Here is a 25,111-nt window from a genome sequence, read left to right as displayed (position 1 = left end):
TACATACATAAATAAAATGCTTAAAAGAGGAGGCTAAAATAAGGAATGTTTAATTTTATGTACTTCTCATGGTTTAAATTTTAGGCAATAATATTACTTTTTGGCCAGGCATGGTGCCTCAACCCTGTAATCCCAGCTCTTTGGGAGGCCAAGGTGGGCAGATAACTTGAGGTCAGTTCGAGACCAGCCTGGCCGACATGGTGAAACCCTGTTTCTACTACAAACACAAAAAATTAGCCAGGCATGGTGGTGCATGCCTGTATTCCCAGCTACTCGGGAGGCTGAGGCAGGAGAATCACTTGAACCTGGGCGGCGGAGGTTGCACTGAGCCAAGATCATGCCACTGTACTCCAGCTTGGGCAACAAGGGCAAAACTCCATCTCAAAAAAAAAAAAAGTATGTTACTTTTTAAATTGTTTTAAAATTTTGAAACAATCTCAAACTTAAGGTAATTTGCAAGAATAGTACAAAGAACTGCCTCTCCCCAGAACCACTCAGGGGAAGTTGTCAACTTGAGGCCCTGCCAACCTGAATATTTCAGTATGTGTTTTCCCAAAAATAAAACAAAATCACTGGGTCAGGCACTGTGGCTCATACCTGTAATCCTAGCACTTTGGGAGGCTGAGTCAGGCAGATCACTTGAAGTCAGGAGTTCAAGACCAGCCTGGCCAACATGGTGAAACCCAATCTCCACTAAGAATACAAAAAGTAGCAGGGTATGGTGGTACACGCCTGTAATCCCAGCTAGTCCAGAGGCTGGGGCATCATGAGAATTACTTGAACCTCAAAGGCAGAGGTTGCAATGAACCGAGATCATGCCACTGCACCACTCCAGCCTGGGTGACAGAGCCAGACTCTGTCTCAAAACAACAAGAACAAAAACCAAACCACTGTCCTACATAACCATAATACAACCATCAAAATCAGAACATTAACGCTGACACATTTCTGTCTTAAATCCTCAAGCTCCATGCAAGCTTCATCACTTGTCCCAGCAAAGGCCTTTACAGTCAAAAGATCCAGGTCAGAATCACATGTTGCATTTAGTTGACAAGTCTCTCTGGTCTCCTTTAGTTTGGAATCATTCTTTGGCCTTGCTTTGAATTTCATGACCCATGAAATTTTTGAGGAACACAGGCCAGTTATTTTGCAGAATGTTGCTCAAACCAGGTTTGTCTATCATTTCCTCATGATTAGATTGAGGTCATGTGCCTTGGCAGGAATTGTACAGAGGAAATGGTGTGTTCTCTTTACATCCTAGCAGGTGGCATGACTTCAATTTGTCTCACTGCTGGGGACAGTCACTGGGATTACCTGGTTGAGGTGGCGTCTGCCAGGCCTCTCCATTGGAAAGTTGCTCTTTTTCTCCTTTGTAATCAATAAGTATTTTTAATGCGGTACTCTGAAATTTAAAGAATCCATTCTTCAAATGCTGGATTTATTTATGAGTCTGTATATAGGTTTTCTTATGAAGTAAGTGAAGCTGTGTGAGAGTGCTTAATTTTCTTTTTTATTCAACAGGTTCTAATCCATGACTATCACTTCTTTTTTTTTTTTTTTTTGAGATGGACTCTTACTCTGCTGCCCAGGCTGGAGTGCCGCGGCCTGATCTTGGCTCACTGCAACCTCCGCCTCCCAGGTTCAAGTGATTCTCCTGCCTCAGTCTCCAAGTAGCTAGGACTACAGGCACATGCCACCACGCCCGGCTAATTTTTTTTATATTTTTAGTAAAGACGGGGTTTCACTGTATTGACCAGGCTGGTCTTGAACTCCTAGCCTTGTGATCCGCCTGCCTTGGCCTCCCAAAGTGCTGGGATTACAGGCATGAGCCACCACACCCCGCCGACTATCACTTCTTAAATTTTGAAACTGATTCAGATTTGGCCAGTGGGAACTCTCTTCAAACTGATTCTGGGTCCTTTTGTCATGTTTTCATCTCTCTTTGAAGACTTCTTTGCTTTCTAACCCAAGATGTTCCAGGTTCATGTTAAACTTTCCTGTTCCAATCCCATAATCAGTCATTCTCCAAGCAGCTGGGGTTCCTTCTAGTGGAAAATGGTGTATAGATGCCAGGATCTGGAAACCTGATACACTCATTGCTATTGGAGTATTGCTGCTCCCAGGCGCCCTCCCTCTATACTATGAACAGAACTAGGTAACAGATGTGTGTATGTATGTGCACACAGATATGTATATAAATACACATGCATGTACACCTTTTGCAATGATTTTACTGCTATTTTTATTGGTCCTTATGAAAATCCATGCATTCACACCAGTATTTCTGATTTCAGTCTTGCCTCACAGGGTTAATTCTAGCTATCTCCTTTCCAATATCTGTAAGATTCTTCAACAGTGAGAGCTGCTGGGGACCATTATCCTGAACATACTTATTTCATCAACCCTCCTATATTCAACCAATCAATGCAGGAAGGGCATCCCAGAAGCAATGGATGCCCTTCTTACCTCTCCCGGACTCTGACACAATACACCAGACCCTCCGTCCTAGGCAAAGACCTCCTCATCCTACTCAGGCTCTGATACCCCTGGACAGGCCAACACCTTGCTTTGCCTGCTTAATAGCCTGTAGGACTGAATTGTTCAGGAAGAAAAAGAGAGAGAGAAAAAGAATGCTTTTAAAATTAAAAAGAATTAATGTAAAAATATATTTTTTAAGGATATCAGTTAAATTAGAACTTGTAATAATTCAGAGAGCTAAGCTAGAGTTCTCCTTTGCATCATCTATGAAGAACAGGTTTGCTAAGTAAATTAATAGTGTAAACAAGCTTGTAACCCAGATATTTAACCCACTTAGGAAAACTAATTGTTTTCAAGCACTTTAAAATCACTGAGCATGTACTTGCCTTTAATTATTGTCTAATTAAAAATGACTTCTATTTTCTTTGTTATAGCTTTGATAAGCCTTCTGATTACACGTTGAAGAATTACAAGTTAAACTCAATACAGTGAAGATCCTTGAAAAATGTCTTTACTAATCAATTTGATTTTTCAATAAATCACCTGAAATAAATTTTTTAACCATTTCACTGATTTTTCTTTTTTAGTTAATCTGTCATGTTGCTCAAAAAGAAAAAAAATTGGCCAGCCACGGTGGCTCATGCCTATAATCCTAGTGCTTTGGGAGGCTGAGGTGGGAGAATCACTTGAGCCCAGGAGTTCAAGACCAGCCTGTGCAACATATTGACCCTGTCTCTGTTTAAAGTTTTTTTTTTTTTTTTTTAATTAGCCCAGTGTTGTGGCTCATGCCTGTAGTCCCAATTACTTGGGAGCCTGAGACAGGAGGATTGCTTGTGCCCAGAAGATCAAGGCTACAGTGAGCTATGAATTGCACCACTGCACTCCAACTTGGGCAACAGAGCAAGACCTTGTCTCAAAAAAAGAAAAAGAAAAACGCCTTTTAGTAGACAGCCAGGGCTGCTTCCAAAGACCTCCTATTCTGCACACCATCAACATGGTCTCATTCTCCTGTTGTTTATCATGAATGCAGCTGAGGATACCATAAAGCCATCAGTTCCCATCATCTGCTTCCATATTTTAAGATACTCCACTTTATAAAACAGGGGTTCAACCAATCAATTAGTAAATCATTCTGCACTGTGTTTAAGGCAGTTTGGGAAGAGAAGAAAATTTTGGTGGAGTTATAGCACCCTGTTCCTCCACCTCCTCGTGTACAAGGATGCAGCCTGGTCACTGAGCTGTCAGCACTTCCTTTTTCTTATGAAGATAAAACTATCCTCCACATCAGGTTGTCGGGAGGACTAAATGAGGTAATGGAAGTGTGTGCTACATAATAAGCACTTAATGAATCAGTTCATGTCCCTTCCCCCTCCCAGAGTCTCATGGAAAAACTCAGCATGACTCAGAGCGACGTTTTAAAATTTGGTTACACAGAACCTCAGAGAGAAGCTACTGCAGAACACAGGTCATAACTGCCAGCCTGACCTGTGTCTGCCCTATCACTGCCCCAACCCAAACAAAGGGAAGCCAGAAAAAAAAACACCGGCAAGAGTTCCATAACCTGAAAATGAGCAACCACCTCACCCCTGCCTCAGGAGAACAGAAATATTCTAGGGGAAAAGAAGTAAAGAATAAATAGGCTATTTTTTCTACCCTGACTTCCAAATAAAGGCGCCAACAAATTCTAGAGACTGCAAAAAGGCCCAGTTTGAGGGTCCTGGACCACTGAAGCACTCGTTTATTGAGTGGTGGGTTACCTCTAGCTCTGTTAAGTACCAGTAACCGTTAGGATTTAACATGTGACAGAAGACTATCACATTATTAAACATCCATTAGAAAGCCCTACCTCTACAAAAAAAAATTAGCCAGGCATGGTGGTAGTGCCTGTAGCTGCAGCTATTCCAGTGGCTGAAATGGCTTGAGCCTGGTAAGTTGAGGCTGCAGTGAGCTGAGATTGAGACACTGCACTCCAGCTGAGATTGTGACAGACACTCAGTGTCTGCCTGGGTGACAGACTAAAACCCTGTCTCAAAAAAAAAAGAAGAAGAAGAAAAAGAATCCATGGTCAGGCATGGTGGCTCACGCCTGTAATCCCAACACTTTGGGAGGCCAAGGCAGGCAGATCACAAGGTCAGGAGCCTGATCAACATGGTGAAACCCCATCTCTACCACAAGCACAAAATTTAGCTGGGGCGTGGTGGTATGTGCCTGTAGTCTCAGCTACTCAGGAAGCTAAGGCAAGAGAACTGCTTGAACCCGGGAGGCAGAGGTTGCAGTGAACTGAGACCAAGCCATTGCACTCCAGCCTGGAAAACAGAGTGAGACTCCATCTCAAAAAAAAAAAAAAAAAAAAAAAAGAAAAGAAAAGAAAAAGAAAAAAATCCACTACAAGTAAGCAGTTTTAAAAATTAAAGGTGTTAATAATATGATGCACTATAGGCCAACCCAGCAGTGTATTAAAAAGAAAAAACATATCATTCAATGGCTCTGTTAAAAAAAAAAACGGCTAAGGATGGTGGCTCATGTCTGTAATCCTAGCACCTTGGGAGACAAAGGCAGGAGGATCGCCTGGCCAGCACATCAAGACCCTGTCTCTACAAAAAAATTTAGGCAGGTGTGGCGGTGCACACCTGTAGTCCTAACTTCTTGGGAGGCTAACCCACGAGGATCCTTTGAGTCCAGGAGTCTGAGGCTGCAATGAGCTAAGATTGTGCCACTGCACTCCAGCCTGGGTGACAGAAAAAAACCCTGTCTCTAATAAATAAACTAAAAAAAAAAAAAAAAAAAAAAAAAAGAAGACAAAGGCAAAAAAAGCTAGTCCCTGATAGGGAATCAAAGAGAACTGGAAAGGTCCCAGCAGGTTAGACTTTTCAAACACGTGGTCTCAAAAGAAAACACTAGGATCAGGAATGATCTATTTGCACTGTGCGCACTCTTACACACGCTCTCTCTCTCTCCATATGTGTGTGTCTGTGTGTGTGCGTGTATTTATAATTTTTTTTTTTAGATGGAGTCTTGCTCTGTCTCACTGCAACATCTGCCTCCCAGGTTCAAGCGATTCTCCTGCTTCAGCTTCCTGAGTAGCTGGGATTACAGACATGTGCTTTCATGTCCAGCTCAGGCCGAAGTGCAGTGAAGTGATCTTGTGGTTCACTGAAACCTCCACCTCTCGGGTTCATGCGATTCTCCTGCCTCAGCCTCCTGAGTAGCTGGGACTATAGGTGCACACCACCATACCCAGCTAATTTTTGTATTTTTAGTAGAGATGGGGTTTCACCATGTTGGCCAGGCTGGTCTCCATCTCTTGACCTCATGAGCCGCCTGCCTTGGCCTCCCAAAGTGCTGGGATTGCACGGATGAGAGCCACCGCGCCTGGCCAATTTGCTCTATATTTTCAATATTTGAATATCTAAACTTCCTTAGTGCATAAGCTGATGTGGTTTCCGTGTGTTGTTTCTTTTAAAACCATAATTTGTTTACATCCAAAAAAACATAGTGGCATTCCTTCCAAACTGCCTCAAGAGCAAAGCCAGACATTTTTAAAATGCAAACAGAAAAGGTACCATGAATATACATTGTTGTCTCTGCAAATAATTCTTTCTTCATACAGAACGATAAAGCTGTCTGCATGTTTCATTTGCAAAGCCTCTGTGCTTCCAAAAGCCCTCCAAGCAAAGTTTAAAGGAGGTCTCCGCTGGGTTTACAAAGGGCCTAGACCCTGAGTGATACATCACAGGACTCAAGAGGTCCTCCACAAACCACAGCAGACACTGCCAGCGTTCTACAGCAGAAAACACCAGTTCCCCTCCTTTGAAGCCCTCCTTCAGGCCATCATAGTGCCTAAAAGTCTCCCCATCCCCAGGCTGCAGGATGCGGCAGCCACTCTGGCTTTTCTTTTCTATTGGTGTGGGGGAGGACAAGTAAACAAACAAGTTGGTATAGCTCAGAGAATTCATAGGCTGACTGCATTTAAAGCCCTCCCCAATTGTGAGATGTTAGGCATTCTTAGTTTCCTAATGAAGGACATCCAGGCACATGCAAAGCAGGTAGGGAAAATTAAGAGTTCTATATCAAGCACACTGCTACCTAAAATACAGATATTTATTCTAAAAGGGGGGGACAGTTCATGGCCCCCTTCCACACCACTCCAAGTATTTCTTCTGGAAGGAAAGCTGGCCCAGCAACTTCAGGAAGCTACCGCAAAGCTACCTGGCCCGGGAGAAGTATTTTGTCTGGTTTCTTCCGAAGGCAGAATACCATCATGCCCAAGCACACAAGCTCAGCCACCGAGGCCATTAGGGTCACTTCCTACCTGTGCAGCCTCGGGCAACACAGTCTCTCCACACCAGCTTACAGGGTCTTCACGAAGATGAAATGAGTCGGCACAGGTAAAGCACACAGGGCACCGGGCCTGGAGTTCACCACAGGAAATACATAGGAGTACTGACTTTTCCTTCCAAGACGGCAATTCCCACCTCCTCCAACACAGACTCTTTCTTCTTTTCCTTTTCTTCAGACCATTTGCCGGCCCCTGGTTCTTTTATTCCCAACCTAACCCACACTGTCATGCATATTCAGCAGCATTCTCCAAAGACCTCACCCCCTGGTTATCCCACACTACCTTTCTAAGCCTATCCTCACACAACCTCAGAAAAGGCCCAACCCCAACTAACTGTGTTCTTCACCTTTACTTGTGCAGGGAAAAAAACCTGCACAGCCACAGATCACTGCAATTACATATAAAGCATCTCTTCTCTCAGTGGAGCCCTTATATAGAGCTGGCAGCCGGTTCTCTTTGCATGCTTTCTTTTTTGGGGGGTGGGGGTGGCGCTGTTCTACATGTTTTATCTTACTTCAGGTTCCCTTTCCCACTCAGACTTCACCTCCTATTTCTACTTGACAGAAACAGTGGATGCTTCCCAGAACTCCCTCAAACACCCTTCCCTCCATTTCCATATCTACTTTTCCTTCTCTGAGGCTAACCTGTCATCTATGCAGCAACTCTGTCCTCACCCCTCAGGTCTCTTCTCTAAGGGGAGGTTTTTCTCCCCAGGACATCCCCTCTTCCAGGTACAAGTCAACTAACTGTATCGAATGCTTATGCAGCGCTGGGCTGCAGTCCACAGATGGATGACAAGAGGTAGAGCTCGTCCTCACGCTCTCAATGGTCACCTCTCTGCTCCTTCCTATTTGTGCTTCAGAATGGAAGCCCAACAAGGGCAGCATTTTTCCATCTACTGTTGCTGCTTTATCCTCAGAGACAGTATAGCTCCTGCAGCTCATGAGGCATTCCATAATTATTTGCTGAGTTGTTTCGTCTTTGATTCACTTATTCATTCACAAACCCTCACTGAGCATGCTCTGTCAGGAACTGTGCAGGTGCTGGATGAAAGAGGTGAGCACCATGAGTTCCTGCCCAAGAGCTGCTCAATGTATTGCCAGGAAGAGACCTGAAAACCCCATGAGCAGACTTTGCCATGCGAGAGCAACAAGCAGAACGAACAATGTGCTGGGCTGCCGGGCCTCACTGGAGCCTGACTCCAGTGCTCCTCAAGGCCATATCTTAACTGCCCTCATTCGGGGCTTCCCAAGCAGACCGCTGGGGTGCCGGCCCTAAAATCCTTCCTCTTTGGGTTTCTCTTGCGCCACCCTTTTTCCTGTTCTTACCCTGCTCCTCCGAGCAACTCCTATGGGAACACTTCCACTCCCACGGCCTATAGGACCACCTCTTTAAGTAAGTAAATGGTTCCCAAGCTCTGCCTTGAACTCCAGACCCTTATTTCTGCCGCCAAGTTATTCTAAAAGTCTGGCAAATCTAAGCATGTCCAAAGCCAAACACACTGCTTTCTACCCATGCTGTTCACCCCACCACACAGCCCAAACCCCTGCTCTACCCACTGACCCAATTCATAGCATCATCCCTTCACCTAGACTGGGGCTGATCTAGGACCCCTCCCTCTTTCTTGGAAGGAGCTCTAACATCTGGTCTTTCCTTTTTTTTTTTTGGAGACAAAGCCTCGCTGGGTCGCCCAGGCTGGAGTGCAGTGGCGCAATCTCAGCTCACTGCAGCCTCTGCCTCCCAGGTTTAAGTGATTCTCATGCTGAGCTCAGCCTCTGGAATAGCTGGGACTATAGGTGTTCACCACCACACTTGGCTAATTTTTATATTTTTAGTAGAGATGGGGTTTCACCATGTTGGTCAGGCTGTCTCGAACTCCCAACCTCAGGTGATCCTCCCACCTCGGCCTCCCAAAGTGCTGGGATTACCGGTGTGAGCCACTGCGCCCGGCCTGGTTTTCCACCTCTGTGGTCACCGCTATAATTTACGTTCTCCACTCGCCCCTCTTGCTTTGACTGCCTTTCCCTTCCACTGGATCCTTAACGTGAAGTCAGCGGAGTCAAGTTTAGTTTTTAAAACTGCTTTCTACAAGATAAAATCCAAATCTCTGGGCTGGGCACAGTGGTTCACACCTGTAATCCCAGCACTTTGGGAGGCCGAGGTGGGATAATCACTTGAGGCCAGAAGTTTGAGACCAGCCTAGGCAATAAAGCAAGATCCTATCTCTAAAAAAAAGTAGGCCAGGCATGGTGGCTCACGTTTGTAATCCCAGCACTTTGGGAGGCCAAGGCAGGGTGGATCACCTGAGTTCAGGAGTTTGAGACCAGTCTGGCCAACATGGCAAAACCTGTCTCTACTAAAAAAACATAAAAATTAGCCAGGCTTGGTGGTGCATGCCTGTAATCCCAGCTACTGGGGAGGCTGAGGCAAAAGAATCACTTGAACTTGTGAGGTGGAGGTTGTGGTGGGCTGATGTCATGTCACTGCACTCCAACCTGGGCAACATAGTGAGACTCTGTCTCAAAAAATAAATAAAAATAAACAAATTAGCTGGCCATAATGGCACACATTTGCAGTCTCAGCTACTCAGGAGGCTGAGGCAGGAGGATCACTTAAGCCCAGGAGTTTGAGGTCACAGTGAGCTAATGGTCACACTCCTACACTCCAGCCTGGATGACAGAGTGAGAACCTATCTTGTTTTAAAAAATGAAAATAAAACAAATTTCTTAGACTACAAAACCCATCAAATGATAACTCCAAACTAGCCTTCCACTCTCCTCCAAAGAGTTAACACTTGTGCTCCACTAATATCTCACCATTTCCCACTCTCCCACTCACTCCCTACCTAACACTTTGTCTTTGTTTATTCTATTTCTTCTGCCTGAAATAGAGCAGGGAAGAGACCTGAGAAATACCCAATTTCAATAGTAACAATAATGAAAACAGTAGCTAACACTGACCCAAACAACCTGCTAAACACTTGAAACAAGTTCTCACTAAATCCTCACAATCCCTCTTTGAGGTGGGTACTATTACTATCCCCTCATTTTGCCAATGAGAAAGCTGAGGCCCACAGATGGCAGAACTGCTCAACACCAGGCTGATCCGACCACACGGCTGTCCTGACTTAAGAACCTCAGTTCTGTCCGGGCGCAGTGGCTCAAGCCTGTAATCCCAGCACTTTGGGAGGCCAAGGCGGGTGGATCACGAGGTCAAGATATCGAGACCATCCTGGTCAACATGGTGAAACCCCGTCTCTACTAAAGATACAAAAAATTAGCTTGGCATGGTGGCGCGTGGCTGTAATCCCAGCTACTCAGGAGGCTGAGGCAGGAGAATTGCCTGAACCCAGGAGGCGGAGGTTGCGGTGAGCCAAGATCGCGCCATTGCACTCCAGCCTGGGTAACAAGAGCAAAACTCCATCTCAAAAAAAAAAAAAAGAACCTCAGTTCTTCACCACTATACCACACCAAGCAACTCTCACTCCCCAATTAAGACCCAATTCAGTGCTTCTTCCTCTTTGGGGGAAACTTTCCCATTCCCTTCCCTTTCTCTCTCTATCCTCTAGGATCCCAAAGCACCATCTTTATTATGGACAACCTCACTATGTGTCTTGTCTGTTTACATTACTGGTTGAGTTCCAAAGATAAAAACTAGGTCCTTTTTTTTTTTTTTTGAGAAGTTGCTTTGCTCTGTCACCAGGCTGGAGTGCAGTGGTACAATCTCGGCTCACTGCAACCTCCCCCTCCGGGGTTCAAGTGATTCTCCTGCCTCAGGCTCCCGAATAGCTGGGACTACAGGCACGCACCACCATGCCCAACTAATTTCTGTATTTTTAGTAGACATGGCGGGGTGGGGGGGAGTTTCACCATGTTGGCCAGGATGGTCCCGATCTCTTGACCTCGTGATCTAGCTGCCTTGGCCTCCCAAAATGCTGGGATTACAGGCGTGAGCCACTGCACCCAGCCAAACACTAGGCCTTTTTGCTGTTGTATTCCCAGCACTATACAGTGCTCAATACATTATATACGTTCAATAAATAGTGATGTAGTAAACACATCCTTCCAATCACACAGGACCTAGATTATACCAGGCTCCAATTCAAGTCTACCCAGCAAGTCCTACACAGCTAACCATAACCTCTCCTCTTCCAAACACCGTATACAGCTAACAATAACCTCTCCTCTTCCAAATGCCCTACACAGCTAACCATAACCTCTCCTCTTCTCCCTTCTCTGCCCCAGTACTCTTGGGGGGGTGGGGGAGAAGGAGCAGGCCTTGCCGGGGCGGCCACTCCCACAGCAGCTGACAGCATTATCACACCAGGGCAGGCCAGGGAGCTGCTGGCCACAGCCCTCCTGATTACAGGAATAAAGTGCATCCAAGAAGCACTTTCTCTCCCTGAGACAGGGACTGAGGGGACATTTGATGTGGGGTTGCCAGATTTAAGGTCTTTGTCATTTAAAATGCAACAGTAGATGATGGACATGAAAATTAAAATGTACATAATATAATAGAAAATCTGCCATAGCCATTTTCATAACTCATGAAGAGTCAACAGGCTGGCTAAAACGTATACAAGTAATACAGACATGTAAGTTTTATAACCTACTTGTCGTTTTACAGAACCACCATGACTGAATTGGATAAATTTTGCTGTAAGTTTTGAGTACTATTCTAGATGACAACTGCTCAGCAACTAATGGAATGGGCTTGGTTTTTCTTTTTTTCAGACACTGATGTAGAATGGTTATCTGCTCACAATATATTCAGATGGAACAAGTAATTTTTTTTTTTGAGACCGAGTCTTACTCTGTCGCCAGGCTGGGGTGCAGTGATGTGATCTCGGCTTACTGCAACCACTGCCTCCCGGGTTCAAGCAATTTCCCTGCCTCAGCCTCCTAAGTAGCTGGGACTATAGGCTAATTTTTTTGTATTTTAGTGGACGGGGTTTCACCATGCTAGCCAGGATGGTCTCAATCCCCTGACCTTGTGATCCGCCCTCCTTGCCCTCCCAAAGTGTTGCGATCGCAGGTGTGAGCCAATGCACCTGGCTGGAACAAAGTACTTTTTTAAAAGTATGACTCATGAAATCATCATCATGGCAGTCAATAAATAATGAAGGAAGGTAGTCCCCAAACTTGAAATAAGGTTTATTCCTATGAGTGAGGCTAATAAAACTGGCAAGCACATAGTTAATTGTAATACATGCTAAGGGATGGTCTATAATTAGGATGTGGTTCCCAAATGCCAAACTTTAGCACCTGTGATGATCTATGGGAAAAAGGAAACAATGTAATCATTTTCATAAAGCTTTATTCAATTTAATGAGAAGGCTCTTATTCTGAGGCTGTTCATTCTACTTTTTTGTTATTTTTTTTTTCTTTGAAATGATGGTAACAAATGGGAAATTTCAAGCCTTTACTTGGCAAATTTCAAACCAGTAACTCGTGATGGATCCCAATGTGACTTTTTTCAATGTTACCATTCCCTGAAACCAAAGTCTGGGAGCCACCATATTAAAGAGTTTGAAGAGACAGGGAAACACCCAATTCCAGCTTGCTTGACTAAGACACTGTTTTAGAAAGGGATAATTGAAATAGAAAGCTAATCAAGCATTTTCCCAAATGGATATTAAAGAACAAAAAGCTGGCACTTAAAGATTTTATATACACATCACTAACATTTCCGAGACACAATCCCATCTTAAAGACTCTAAGAAATCCTGTAGTGAGGAAAGGCCAGCTTAATTCACTTTAATCAGGAAAGAAACATCTTTTTTTTTTTTTTTTTGGCAGATAAATCTGTTAGTACCCCAACAAACAGTGAGAAATGTTGAACTAATCAAATGTATTAAAGTGTGTCTGGAAACAGAACATATTACTAGTTGAGAGATTTGCCTTCATGAAACCTGGAAGCTGGAAGACAGCACAGCAGTGTTTTCCATCATACTTTTCCAAAAGAGAATACATAATCTGGTAGCTAAAAAGGTGCTTGCCACTTATGTTTCTCTAATATCTGCGGGAGAAAGTGTTCACAAATATTCATTTCTCAATATATCAATAGCCACTTCTCAATATGAATGGCCAATCTGGTTTGATCAGAATGAGATCCCCTGGATGGGAAGACAACACTCTGGATATCAAAAATATACATCTTCTACATGCTAAAATAACAAATTAACTTTTTTTTTTTCAAGACAGTCTTGCTCTGTCGCCTAGGCTGGAGTACAGTGGGGTGACCTCAGCTCACTATAACTTCCCGAGTAGCTGAAGTTACAAGCAAGCGCCACCACGCCCAGCTAATTCTTGTATTTTTGGTAGAGATGGGGTTTCACCCTGTTAGCCAGGCTGGTCTTGAACTCTTGACCTCTCAGTCCACAGCCTCAGCCTCCCAAAACACTGGGATTACAGGCATGAGCCACCGTGCCCAGCAACAAATTAACATTTTTTAAAGTCACTAATGAATCTGGTGGATATGATAACTGAGTGGGACTGATAAATGATTCACAGACCAGCAGAAGTGGGGATCATATGCTGAAATGGGGCAACACATGAGTAGTTCCTTCTACAAGTTTTGAAACCGTGGCAAGACAACCTTCAGTGACAATTAAATCAATTTAGTTGGAATTGGCTTGTTAGGGTTTTATTCTGTACCATACAAACTGGACTTAAAAGACTCTGGTTGACTATACACACTTAGCAGAAAGTAAATACTTCTGCTTCAGTGTGTATGTTCATATGTCTAAGGGTCTCTCAATGCAAACTGATTTTTTTAATAGTAGAGCCAATCAAAAAGTTTAAAAGCCACTGTTCTAAGCTACCTAATTATCTAAATTCGGTTTATAAATAGGAACTTCTTGGCATTAAAAGAACAGCAATTATTTTCTGTAAGCAGAGAGGTAAAGGAAACAACGGCACCAAGAGGCAACAACTGATCCCAGCTTTGCTGGCCCGGGATTCCGGGTAGGGGCACGCCGTCACCTGCTAGGTCTCTGGCCTTACTGAGGCATGAAGGGGCGTTATTTATGCTCGCCACCACACACTGTGCTTTTCATAAAGGCATAAGTGAATAACCAAAATGCACTTTTAAAGAAAAACAAAAATGTAGTAAGTCATACTGATTAAACAAACAAAAAAGATTATAGCTGATACCCCAAGCTCTTCCAGGGCACTTCACATGAAAATATGCTCCTCTACATCAGCCATCAGCTGAAATGAAATTATGCAGTAACCAAAAACCAGCACTTACTCTCCAGTGTGAACAAGGTTTGGTTCCAAGCAGGATTCAAGATCATTTCTATCTTTACTGGTTATCACTTAGAAGGTCTAGTTGACAGCTGCAAAGCAGTCTCAGTCAATGAGATAATTAAATGAAAGTCTGTGAACCTGTTTTTTATAAACTAAAAAGATCCACTCATATTCAGTAAATATTTGTTCTATTGGCCCAGGTCAGCAAAAAGTACACAGTGAGTGTGACAATCTATCACTAAATGGCCAGGATATCACTCGAGAAAAGTGAGACAAGGAAAGTGAGAGACAAGCACAAGATAATTAGCCTGGTGGCACCCTCTCCCACCTCACACCACCACCACCACACAGGGAGGCTGGGACACTGATTTAAAGCAATCCTAATTTTATCCGCCCCACCTGGAGCCACCACCTCACTGCACTTCTCTTTTGCACCACCTCTTTTGCACTCCAGGGAGTGCAAAAGAAACTCACAAACGGGGACAGAGGCACTCCTACCCTTTCTGCTGTATCTGTTTTTAAGTGTAAGCCTCTGCACCAAGCACTTCAGAAATATGGCACAAACTGGCAAGTTTAGGAACTTCTACCAATGTGACATTCTGTTGACTGCAGCTCAAACACTACTTCAAATTTTGGAATCTGTGTACTTTCATAAAAAGTTTGTCTCCTCACATACAAAATTAGAGATTTGACCCTTCTCTTTCTAAAAATTCCACTAGGATAAGCCAACATGTATTCTAAGAAACACTAATCCTGTGAAATGCTTTGTGATGGTGTTAAGCCATTTTGGATATTTTCAGAGTGCACATCCACAGTAAAGTAGCCTATTTTAATTTGCATATCCCTCCCTGTGCTGTCCAAACAGAGCAGCCACGCATGGCTAGTGTGCACTTACAATGACACTAGTGCCACTTGAACTGAATTTTTAAGGGTATTTTAATTAAACCTAAAAACTGACACTTATTTCCATTGCTGGAAAACTTTCGTATGTTTGGAAAAACTTGGGTATGTGAATCTACTTTTCCATGAAAAAGTAGTAAATTTTATGAAATCTAAATGCAAATCAGTATTGCCAATGAAAATTTTATGTCTGAACTGAAATGTGTTGTAAGAGTTAAGACACACACCAGGTTTCAAAGTCTTGCTATGAAGAAAATGTAAAACATTGCATTACTATTTTAAAATAGATTATATGCTGAATTGACAGTATTTTACATATATTTGGTTAAATAAAATCGATATTATTGAAATTAATTTCACATTTCTTTTTTGCTTTTTAAATGTGACTCCTGGAAAATTTAAAATAACAAACATTGCTTACATTCTGTTTCTATTGGATGATGCTGGCGTCACTGAATGACTCCCAAACCTTTCCCACTGGAACACCTCCCAACACCAGGCTTGGGAATATTGCCACAACCAAATACGTTTCTTCCTGTGCAGCATTTAAACTGCTGACCACACCTGTGATTGAAGTCCTTCCCTCATCTTCAGTGACGATGAATGACTGTCCTACAGGGCCACCGTTCTTTTTATACCTTCCCAGGTCCTCTTTCTCTTCCTGTCCCCAAGGTCTCATTCTGAGTTCTCTTTTCTATTCTTTACACTCCCAGGGTGACCTCATCCACTCCCTTAGCTTCAGCTATCACTTCCATGTGGAAGCCTTCCAATTCTTTACCTCCACTTCTGACCTCTTTCTTGAGCTGCAGACCCACATTGCCAGCTGCCTGCTAACCAGTTCCACCGCCAAGTCCCACCAAATTCTCTAATTCAGTAAGTGTGACCTGGTATGCATCATCTTCCTTTCTGTTGAAGATTCCCATTATTCACCTTAAAAACCTGGAGTCTCCCTGGATGACGATAAGCAAATACTGACTGAACATTAAGGTCTTAATTAGCTCTAACTAACTAAAAAACAAAACCAAACCCAGGCATGGTGGCTCACGCCTGTAATCCCAGGACTTTGGGAGGCCGAGGCAGGTGGATCACGAGGTCAAGAGATTGGGACCATCCTGGTCAACATGGTGAAACCCCGTCTCTACTAAAAATACAAAAAATTAGCCGGGCATGGTGGTGCGCGCCTGTAATTCCAGCTACTCAGGAAGCTGAGGCAGGAGAATTGCCTGATCCCAGGAGGCGGAGGTTGCGGTGAGCCGAGATCACGCCATTGCACTCCAGCCTGGGTAGTAAGAGCGAAACTCCGTCTCAAAATAAAAAAAAAAAACAAAACCCCAAAACGAACACATAAAAAAACATGGAGTCTCTGATTCCTTTTCTAGTCCCATGGCCACAGCTTTATAGCAGGCCCTTTCATAACAGTCCTTTTATCCCCAGACTCCTAACTGGCCTGCCTGACTCTCAATTCTTCCTTTAATCAGTGGCCCCCCACCAACTCCTCCTCTGCACCACTGCCATGTCAATATTCTCACTGCATTGCCATCAAATTTTCAACAGGTCCCCACTGTCTACCATAGCAATCCAAATTACTGAGCAGGAGCTCAGCTCCTCTACACATGTGCAACCTGCCCTCAATCCTCCCTGGACACACCTAGTCCTCCCCTCCACCTTCCTCTAGCTCATACAGTCTGCCCTGAGTCTACTCAACACCATTCTGCCCAATCCGCAGGGTTTCACTCAAATACAGGTCCTTAAGAAAGCTTTCTCTGATCAACACAGTTAAAATCAGCATCTCTCCTCCCTCAAACTCCTTTGGTACTTCTAACAACCACCATAGTAATGAGAGTATACGGCCTTAACAAAATAGAATCCCCTTAACAGCACTGAACAGCGCCTTGTACTGCATAGTACAGGTATGCCATCTTTGGACATTTTACCAAAGAAATCAACTTAAAAAGGAAAATCTTGGTAAATTTGGAACTACTGATGACTCACAAGTCTTTATCTCCAGACTGGATCTGTAATTACTCCAGACTTTCACTTGAATGTCTCAAGATTCAATGATTCCAAAACTGAACTCACAATCTCAACCCTACATCTGTCCCTCATCTAAATGGACCCTAACTCAATGAATGGTGGCATCATCCCCTCAAGAAATTCAGCTAGAGACACAGGTGTTACTTTACATTTCCCCAATCCTGCCTTCTCAGTACCAACTCCTGGGAAATTTTCCTAAATGTCTCTAGAATTCATTCACTTGTCCCCAGCTCTGTTGTCGGTTCAGGCCACCGTTACCTGAGATTACTGCAATATCATCTGGTCTTACGTGCTATGCCCTGGCCAGTTTCCACAACACACCGGAATCACCTTTCAAAAATCCAATCTGAACAAGGGACTTTCCCGCTTAATACCCTTCACTTGTTCTGAGGAAAAAGACTTCAAATGTGGCTTACACACTCTTCTGCATCTGGTCAAGGCTTAGTTCTTCAGCTTACCTCTCATTTCTTAGATTATTTCTTTTCTCAAGTACATTGCACTCCAACCATGTCACAATACTCTCTACGCTGTTCCCCAAACATGCATAACAAGAGTCATCCACTCTCGCTCTGTGGTCTTTGCACAAGCTGCTATCTCTCTTTGGGCTAGGTGTCCTTCCTCTGTAATCCCCCAACACCCTGAGCGCCAGCCAGCCTCCTTGGATCTATTTTCTAACTTCAGCAGCGGTGTCTGGAGAAGATCTTCACACTACCGTTATGCTTGTACTTGTACTTATCAACACCTGGCATATAAAAGGCACTCAGTAATTATTTGCTGAATGAATGAGTAAACAGATCATCATTTTCTATTAAAAAAAAAAACAAATTCTAAGGTCAATGAATGAAAGCCATTTTTCTGTCACCTATATTAATTCAATAGCAATGTATAAAGTGGGCAACGGACCAAAATTTTTATTTTATCTGTGAGTCAAAACTAGTAATAATTTGGTTAAATAAACAGAATTTACATGTGTGGGCTCAGAATAAAGTGAGGGAGAAAATGCTGTATTCAATGTTCTCCTTTGCCTTGTAAACTCTAAGACCAATTCATTCCAAATTGCTGAGAACCTTCTGATGCAAAGCACAGAATGTATGAAAAACAGCCAAGCAAATGTGGATACATCACAGAGGCAGAGCCTGAAGGAAACTGGAGAGTACGAAGAGACGACATCAGACCACAGGAATGTAGAGACTTTAATAAAAAGAAAAGGCTCCGCGCTTCTCCCGTCCCTTGTACAGGCTGAAGCTCTGTGCAATCACTGTGCATGCTTCATGATCATGGTAGCAATGAGAAAGAACAGAGGCATTCTGTGGGGCCATAAAAGTCTTTCTGGTTCATTCAACAAAGGGAAATACAGCAAGGGGAAGGAAGCACTTACTAAACGACAAGACTAGGTGCCCAGCCCTCACACATAGCATTTCCTTTATGCTTCGCAACAATATATTATCCCCACTATGCTGATGAGGAAATGAGCCTGCCGTTGTCACACGAGTCCTGGTGACCTTATATACTCACACATTTTCCCTCAACATCTTCTCCTGCCAAGCCCTGTTCTAGATACTGCAGATACAACAGTAAGAAAACAGATAAGGGCTCTGCTCTCAGGAAAGCGCTAGTATTGTGGAAACAGTCGCACCACCATACATACACAAACAATTTCAGACGGCGATACAATTAAAGAGTGTTAGAAAAGTAAAACTGAAGGATGTGATAAAATAACTAGGAAGGCAATTCTAGGTTGCAAAGTTCTCAGAGATAATTCAAATGATAATTTTGAAGAGAGTGTACAGAGCTAAAGACAATGTTTAATAAAGTGACTCTCAAGTCAAACCTTCAATGGAATTCTCTAGAACTACCAGAAGCAAAAAGTTACCACTCATTCCCTGAATATCAGAAAAGATAACTATGGAGTTATCCCAGTTATAACCTAAAGCAGTAAGTTATATAGTCAGTCACCAGATGGCAAATACTTCCTCATGAACCAAGCTACTGAGGGCAACAGGCCAACCAAATTAATTCTTAGATACCCCAGCACCTACATCAGTGCATAATACATTATTCTTGAATAAATATATGATGGAAAGAAGAAAAGAAAACAATGTTAAGATGTCACTGCCATGAGTTAAATAAATCCCTTTACTGGCCAAGTGGCTTCAATTTACTCCACCCTACCCCCGACACCAGTCTTAATCACAAGAAGCAAATCCACGAACAATACTGTACTGAGAAACAATCAGCATATACGATCCCTCTCCCCAGCCACCAGACAGAAACCCCATCTTGAAATCACAAGTTCCACTTAAAGAAGTCTAATATCCAAATAACTAAAAATTATTAAAGGGGATAATTATTTGGCTTTTTTTTTTTTGAGATAGGGTCTTGCTTCTTTCCAGGTTGGAATACAGTGGCGAGATCTTGGCATACAGTGGCGAGATCTTGGCTCCCCGCAGCGACGACCTGACGGGCTCAAGCTATCCTTTCACCTCTCAGCCTCCTGAGTAGCTGGGACGATAGCCGTGCACCACCGTGCCCAGCTATTTTTTTTTTTTTTCATTTCTTGTAGGGGCAGGATTTCACCATGGTGGCCCAGGCTGGTGTCAAACTTCTGAGCTCAAGCAATCAACCTGCCTCGGATTCCCAGAGTGCTGGAATTACCGGTGTGAGCCACCACAACTGGCCTATTTGGCTTCTTTAAGAAATTTTAAAATAAAAACTCATCTAATGCAGGTATCAGGATACCTGTAACCAGGAGCTTGCTCCGAATACATGTAAACTGCCAAGTTGTGACGATCTGTTTACCAATAATGCTGACCTGGTACTCCTTTAGGAAGGGGACAAAGTACATTCATCTCTGCATTGCTTCAGGGCCGTGTCCGGCTTAATGCAGATGATCAATGATTATATGATCTGAGTTATAAAAAACTAAAATCCCCCCAAACTTTTCAGTCATGGAGCAGCTGGATAGGGTGGGGACTACCCTTATTCTTCAAGGTGGTCCTCAAGAGACAGAGCTGCTCAGCCTGCTCTGCAGAACCTGAAGGTATCGTTATCACATAACACTTTTCAGTGTCTCTTATAGAGCTGAAGATCTGGAGAAGTCTTAGAAGTCTTGCTTCAATGTTCGGAAGTTTATTTTTAAAGGACCATCCTAGTGGCCATACAGAATAACAAATGGCCATTCACAGCTGAAGAGCAAAGCTGAGTTTGCACCATATATCAAAGATGCCAAATCTTCCTTTCTGGGAACCAGATGGAATGATCGAAAAACACTTTAAAATTGAGATACCACTTCTGATGAATGCTATCAATTTTTGTGATGTTTCAGTCATGAACCTGTGACATTTTTTTCTGAGACAGAGTAGTGTTATTATCATTAGTTGATCCAGCATTAGGAAACGTGGATTGGTGAGGGCGTGGTTAATAGGGATTATATTCACTCTCTCCAATAAGAAGCTTCCTCTGCATACGCCATCTCATTTTAAAAAAGTAAAACCACAGCATGCAAGTTCCAGTACTCCTGGATATTGCTCTTCATAACGTTAGCCACATCTTTCAAGTTTTTAAAGCTTCAATTCACACTACTCACAGAAAGAAAACTATCACAAATTAAATACTATCCATCTGCACACTTAATTGATTACTCGGTTTCATTTCCTTCTGGATGACCATCGTGTTGATGAGCCAGAAGGATTGGCTCTGCAAGATCTGAGATCCAAAATGGCAGCCGAGCTATCAACTCACCAGAACCATAATGCTTCCCACACATGAAGCCAGGTCTTATTTATCTCACCTTTTAATTATCTGGGGGAAAATAATATTTATAAAAACATTTCAAAGAATCAAGTGGCATTCATTATATCCTTCTCTGTTCTGCCTAAGAGAGCAGGCATCCTGCTCGGGTTCCTCCTCTCTGCAAACTGAATTAACCTGCCATTCATATGTTTACACAGTCCACAAAAACAAGCTAATGGCACAACATGGAAAACCTAGGTTTTTCTCTCCTCTTCAGTAAGACCAACTTTAGAAAATAGGTGTAAAATGAATCGTCTAGCAAGCAAAGCCCTAAAAAAAGTGCTTTCATTTTCAGAAAAAAAACAACAAAAATCAGAGCTGATTTTCCTGTAGGTCTACCGAAATGCAACACTCCCTATCACTAAGGTAAGTTCTGTATCTTTTTCCCCTTAAAATCAAGCCATAAAAACAATTTAGAGACAACTTTGTTCCAGTCCACCTCTTTAATGTAATGTTTCCAATCATTCTTTTCAAAAGCTGAATTTATACCATCAAAAAACTTCCAGTGAATCTAAACAGTCACTTCTCTACTTATTACCATTACTAATCTAACAACATTAATTTTTTAAAATAATAAAATCCTTGCTTGTTAGAGACAGAAGACTTTAATTATCTTATGCATTCAAATGGAAAGTCTTTTTGTTAAATTAGCGTGAAAGTCCCTTCATCTACACACAATTGGCCCAAAGAAACAGGCCATTTTCAGCACAAGAGGCCAATCCATTTTAACAGTGAATAAAGCTTTTGAAAGCACCACACACCCTCTTCCAGACTGTCAAATTTTCAAAATGGTCCAGCATTTTTTCCACTTTATCTTTTTTAACACTTTCAGGCCCAGTAAGCATCTCATAATTAGATTAATTAAAAAGGAAGCAACAAAAAACACCGCTCCCTTCTGATCAAAATTATTCCATTTATGCTTAATTAGCTTTAATCCACGTCTACATATTTAATGATGGGGATATGACAATTCAACCCATTTGCATATTTTAAATGCCTTTTCTAAACTATACTTTGTAACAGATTTAGAAGACCAGTCTCTTTCTCATGCCAATATGCCACAGCATAAATCAGGAGGATACAAATTAGGAAAAAAAAGAGAAAAGAAAACAAGGCCTCTCAGAGCCAGGGATGTGCTCAGGGGGGTGGAGTAATTTACCCAGGGGTGGGGGCAATTTACCCGCCACATCACAAACTACAATCCTTTCAGCCCACCAGACCGAGAAGCATTACATCACACTCTCACAATGATAGGGGGAGGAGGCTCTGAGAAAGCAAGTTTTCAGCTTTCTTTCCTCCCTGCTCTCAGGCTTCTAGAATCCTGCATTAGGAGTAATGGAATTTAACTTCAGGCACTGCACAGCTTCAGGGTTTACTAACAATCACACAGACAGCTACTTATACATGTGACCCTAAATGACCACTTCGCTGTGGATACATGGCTGAAACAGGCAGCCACACACCCACACGATGAATTTGTGCTGAAAAGCCCAGTTATGCATCTGTGTAAAATTAAACACAAATTTTATTTTGTGAGGAATGAAGAAGGCTAATACACAGGGAGAACTGATAAAGAAATAATTTCTAATCGTGGTGAAGAGCTGTTCATATCTTTAAAACATCATGTTTACAAGACAGTCCTACCCTTTGGATGAATCCACGATCAAAATAAAAGCGCATCTGGCTGCACATTTGAGAACACACAGAGAGACCCAGTGCAAATGAGCGCGCGCAGAAAGGAGAGGGGTGAGCCACATATTGCTTGGGAGGTTTTCAAGCAGGGGAATCTACAAACCCCAAACCTCCTGGTGTTCACCCGCCCCCAACCTGATGTTTAAAATGTATCAGGTCTTACTTTAGCTTTTACATCTCTCTAGGAAGGAAGGCCCAGTTTAAAAAACAAAAAGATAGAAAAAGGCTTTCCCGTTCGAGGACTTGCCCTCCCAGATCCTTTGTCGGCCTTAGCAGCCGAAAGAATGCAAACCCATTTATATTTATGCAAATTTTTGCTGCAGATTTAAGGGGGGAGGGGGAGGTCTGTGTTTTTTAAAAACCTCTTTCTAAATAGCAAATTTCCAATTACTCTCAGCTTCATTTATTGCAAGATAGAAACACTGATGAAAATCTGCATATACATTAAAAGTGCAATTAAATAACTTCAAAATCTAAATATTTTACCAAGTCTTTTCCATTTCTAAAATGCCGAACCAAAAGTACATCACGGGTCTGATTTACACAGATCCACGAAATGTCTGAAGCCAGTCTCCATGCTAGACAAATGTCGATTTGCAACACCACCAGCGAAAACGGTTAGACAAGATCCATATAAATCAATTGGTTTAAAAAAATTGAAAATATTTACCAACCTCATAAAGTGCAGCAGTGCTTAAATCCAGCAAATTGAGGCATACAAGGTAGAAATGGAAATGAAAAAAGGTCCAAAAAATGAATTCTTTTTGTCTATCTGTTTTTTTGTATTTTAAATATTCAGAAACCAGCAGAGACTCTGTCGGCCATTTTGGCTTGAACTAACTCACTCTCACACACTCTCCCTCTTGCTCTCTCTCTCCCCCTCTGTCTCTAAAGGAAGCAGCTTTTTGTGACCTTCAAATAGAGGCAGGTCATGTGACTTCGGGTAGGTTTGTCAATCAGGAAAGGGGAGGGAGCTGGAGCTGAAACTGCCTTAAAGGGGAAGCAGCCCTTTTCTACTCTCATTTGTGAAATGCTGTTATCTCATACTCTCCGCCTACAGACACTGCATGTGAAAGTGGCAACAGCATAAGGGTAACAGATGAACAAAATAGAAAAACCTTTATTGGTTTATAGAAATATGCTCAGTTGCTAACGATTCTTACAGCTCCTGGATCTTATCCTGGCTCGCTTGCTAGTTATTCTCTAGATGTTTGGGCAAGCACAGGCTGGCAAACTGCTCTGTAAAAGGGGCTGAAACACCGCTCTACCAAACAAGAGGCTTTAGTTTTGGGAAAGACCGAGGTGAAATATAGGGCAAAACTGATCTCTAAGAAGCTCCTAAAATGCATAGAAAAAGACTGAAAGAAACGCACAAAAGTATAAACTGAACTGCAATTCAGAAAGGTTAAGTGACTTTTCCCAAATCACACAGCTAAACAGCTGCGGAAGAGGGAATGGTTTCCCAATTCTGAACTCTGCACTTACTGTTTTGCCTGTATGTGTGTTCAGTACCTCTTCCCCCAAACTCAAATAAAAACTATGCTACAGCATTGCATACGGAGTTTCTCTGGGCTAGGGCAGGTCTGAGTCATCTTTAATCCCCTCCCCCACCGCAGGAAGTAGCTCTGCAGCTGAGGGAGAGGAGGCACTAAATTAAAACCTACCTGGTTTCCACCCCTCCTAATCCCGTCTCCTTTCCTCATGCATCTCCATTACTAACTACCGAAGAAACCCAAGCTGGGTTTACATCTCCAGCCCTGCAGCTCACAGGCTGTCTAACTTTAGTGCTAAAAGCGAGTAAGTCCCTAACCTACCCTGCCTGGCCTCAGTTTTCTCATTTGTAGGAGATTGGGCTTCACTAGAGGGTATGTTTGGTTTCTTTCACCTCTGAAACACTGCACTTGGCTTCTTTTTTCTTATTTTTATTTTTTGAGATGAAGCCTTACTCTGTCACCCAGGCTGGAGTGCAGTGGCCCCATCTCGGCTCAGGGCAACTCCCACCTCCCGCGTTCAAGCAATTCTGCCTCAACCTCCTGAGTAGCTAGGATTACAGGTGTGCACCACCATGCCCGGCTAATTTTTGTATTTTTAGTAGAGACGGGGTTTCACCATGTTGGCCAGGCTGGTCTCGAACTCTTGACCTTGTGATCCACCCGCCTCAGCCTCCCAAAGTGCTGCGTTTACCAGAGTGAGCCACCGTGCCCAGCCCCACTTGGCTTCCTTCTTTGAGCAGTTCCGTTCATTTTTTCCTGGCTATCTCAAAAGTTCGCCTCCGCCCTGCGAAGCCTTCTTGACCCTCACAGTCCAGACCAGGCCTTCCTGTTAACTCCCATAACATCCTTTACTACTTCTTCAGAATGCAATGGTGATAACTGCAATTTAGTATCTGCGAAAGAATGTGCTTAACATTAGTCTTCCCAGGAGACTGTAAACTGTATTAAGGATAAACACCATGTCTTCATTGCTCTGTGAGGCTCCACACCAAACCCCACATAGGAGGTGAATAAATGAATGAATCAATGACTTGGACCCTATTCAGAAGGACTGGGCTGAGTAGGAGGAAATCTGCCACCTGAGTATAAAAACTAGGGGAATGAGGGTCACATTGTTCCCAGAAACTCGAATT

At 43.0% G+C, this 25,111-nt stretch overlaps 1 long non-coding RNA gene and 1 other non-coding gene across 41 annotated transcripts in view; one reads left to right on the top strand and one right to left on the bottom strand.

The window, feature by feature from the left end:
- Positions 1-25,111, bottom strand: part of LOC103790844 (trinucleotide repeat containing adaptor 6B) — a 275,430-nt gene that overhangs the window by 126,611 nt on the left and 123,708 nt on the right. For 8 of the 40 annotated variants that reach the window (XR_001909681.4, XR_004743094.3, XR_004743108.3 and 5 more), the window contains exon 1: positions 23,160-23,375. The exons of the other annotated variants lie outside the window; for them this stretch is intronic. This is a non-coding gene — a long non-coding RNA (trinucleotide repeat containing adaptor 6B). Of the gene's footprint in view, positions 1-23,159; positions 23,376-25,111 lie in introns of those variants that run through there. 40 annotated transcript variants of the gene reach the window in all.
- Positions 15,917-15,977, top strand: LOC118148397 (small nucleolar RNA SNORD44). Its single transcript, XR_004735208.2, has one exon. It is a non-coding gene; the product is annotated as a small nucleolar RNA SNORD44 (small nucleolar RNA).

The sequence above is a fragment of the Callithrix jacchus genome, chromosome 1 (assembly GCF_049354715.1).
Source record: "Callithrix jacchus isolate 240 chromosome 1, calJac240_pri, whole genome shotgun sequence".
In the NCBI taxonomy this organism is placed as follows: domain Eukaryota; kingdom Metazoa; phylum Chordata; class Mammalia; order Primates; family Cebidae; genus Callithrix; species Callithrix jacchus.
This window is presented reverse-complemented; position numbering and strand designations above follow the sequence as displayed.